The following is a 2,934-nucleotide window of genomic DNA, read 5'->3' on the forward strand; positions in this document are numbered from 1 at the left end:
CGCTTCAGATGGGGCAACTTTTCTAGCAATTTTAAGGTTGCTGGCGGGTAGTTCCCTAGGTTTTCCCAGATCAGCACAAATTTCTGAGATCAGGTTCGGCTTAAAACAGACACGCAACTCGAACAAACTGGAAAAGTTTGAAGCGGCAGCAGCCATTCAGGGACGAAATATTTTCACGTGACACCCCTGTGGTGGTGAGGATGACAGCTGAAGACTTGGTCCTGGTTTCAAGTGGATCGTTTTTTGAAATAAACTTTTTCAGAAACATGAGTGAGTATTAATGCCAGTCAAAGATATAAAAACACGTTTTTAGCATGTAGTTGTGCGTCTATATAGTGCAAGAAAAATCAAATTTCATGATGATGATGGCAAGTCGTAACAATTTGGTTGCAGCGTCTGAACGCAGGTGGCCTGTGTTGCTGGTGTTGCGACGTTAAGTTGCTGGGGGAAATTGCCCCGTCTGAAGTGGGCCTTAGGCTTGCTTCCACCGTTCACGCTCAGCGAGCAAGCCCGCTTCAACCGTTCACACCTCAAGGCAAGCTGGACAGCTACAAGCCACCTAAATGTCTACCGCCGCATCCCCGGCCAGGCCGTGACGCGACATAACTTATTAAAAGTCTTGCTGTCCGTGCCACGACCGGCCAGAGTGAAGTCGAGAAAGAATCATCTAAATCAATTCGTAGCTTTCTTGGAACGACCCCCCTCAAGGGAGAGTCGTCCCTCCGCCTTTTGTCGACTGTTGGACTGACGCGAAGAAACTAGCCGTCTTGGCCCAGCAGTTACAAATCATAGTGCTCATTAACTCGCCTGCCAGCGTTCCAGGTGCCAACCGCAATTTCCGCCAGTTTACCCGACACCCGCTGACAATCTCGTCTGCCAGTGTTCCCGGTGTCAACTGCCATTTCCACAATCTTTCCAACACCCACTGTCAAAAACCCATCTGCACTCCAGGCCTCGACAAGCGCTTACTTGCCTACCGCATCACCCCAAGCCTAAATCCTAAATCTGCAATGAGTCCTGGCTGTTTCCCCTCCTGCCACTCGTTATCCTGCCTTCCAGCGAACATGCCGTGACTCTCCTTTGCCTCTGGAGACGACTTTCTTACATCTTAAACGCGCTCCCCGTCTCCTGCCAACCACTATTCTAGGGTACCCGAGAAAGCGTGTATTCAACCTCGTTCTTCGAGCCCTTTAGGTACTTGATTCGAGGAGACACCTGCTGAGCTCTGCCATGAGACAAGTCGCCGAAATTCCAACATATTTGTCTCAACGGGCATCGTTAGCGTTAGTGAACAACCCGCTCAACGAATCCGTGAGACTCCCTGGGGACGACTAGAAGCAGAGGCATACCGAACGAGCCCCACGTTGGATGTGCCATTTTAATACTGGTTTCTTTATGGAGTTCGCTTAGCTTCTAATAATCACCGCCCAATCGGTATGCGCTCCGCCCGTCACCCAGGGAGTGACATACAACACCGAGAAGACAGCGAATAAGTTTACTACCTCACGGTTGCCCGTCGTTCAGAGCCAGCAGTCCAGGCACGCCGACCCTTGTTGTCGTCCGTCGATCTGAGCTCACAGTCAGTCAGTGTCCAGGCCTGCGGATCGTCCTTCCCATGCCAGCGCTGCGTAGGCTGGCTGTCCCGGGCTATCACTGCCCGAGTCTCGCTGCGGAACCACCCCGGGATCGTCGTGGCCTAGGCTAGATGGCCAGGACTCGCCGCTTCTACCGGTCCGGTTTGAACCTCGCTGGTGGACCGCTCCAAGCCAGGCAGCCCGGCTCCGATGATCCTGCCCAGCTCCAGCCTCGCTCAGCACGCACTGTCTCGCGCCAGCACGTGACTTCTTTCTCCGCCGACCGCCTGTCACGTGCCCTCTGCGTCGTCTTTCACCCTTGGCTCCCACAAAGTTAAGGAAAGGGAATGTACCATTATGCTCAGTGAAGTTCAGTGAGAAGACCCGGGACTCGAGCAGGAATGCCGTTATCCTTGGTGTGACCCTACGAGACACTCTTGCTGCTTTTGCTGGGGTTTATGTAACTGAAGTACCTGTCTGAAAAATAGAAGAAACATATGTGCATAACACTCATTATTCACAAGAAAATTTGTCAACATCCAAAATGACCCATGGAGAAAATTATGTGAGGAATTTGTTGGCCACGTTGGCCGAGTCACCTCTCGTGGCCAATGTTTCATTGCAACTTTAATTGTAGTAAACAGTCAAAGGGTATATTACAAGGTGCAATTTGGTTTTGTGCGAACCTACAACGCACAAAACAGCACTTTAACACAGTATGTAGAGGTACCTCTAAACAAATTCCAGGGTTTCATGGAGCCTCCTTCAGATAACTGATGTTGAACATAAAATGTGTGCACCAAGGAGTGAGCAAACAGTGACTTCCAATTAGTCTCAAACACCAGCGACATGTCGACAAGGAGTGCAATGTGTAGAATGTCGTCCAGAGGTGTGCAGCCAAGATGAAAAGGCGAGATATAACGATATCAGAATAAGATCACACCAAAAAGGTTCCGTTACAATCTAGGCACAGTAATGAGTCAACCGACGTACAGCCGCGGTTCACTTTGTGTTGAGGTGAAACATGGCCAACAAAATATAAAAAACGCGTTTTTTTTTCTGTACATCATTTGCTCTGCGCCGTTGATAGAAGGAGAGTTGGGCGGCGTCACAAAGTCATTCGCTAGCGCTTTTTCAAATTCGTTCATCGGCACTCATGGTATACCCGGGAGGAGAAAAGTACTAGCTCAGAGCCGAGCCGCCGCGCGTCGATTGCGACTTTCCTAAAGAAAAGCTCCGGTACACTTCGGCGACTCGTCAGCTTCAAACGACGCCTCTTCGAACGAGCCTGACGCGCCCGCGAATCCAATGCGCCGAACGGGCGCGGCAGAAAGCACGCCGGAAGGAAGGGGGCTGGAGG

This window comes from Ixodes scapularis, unplaced genomic scaffold (genome assembly GCF_016920785.2).
Source record: "Ixodes scapularis isolate PalLabHiFi unplaced genomic scaffold, ASM1692078v2 PGA_scaffold6__148_contigs__length_123643588, whole genome shotgun sequence".
Classification (NCBI taxonomy): domain Eukaryota; kingdom Metazoa; phylum Arthropoda; class Arachnida; order Ixodida; family Ixodidae; genus Ixodes; species Ixodes scapularis.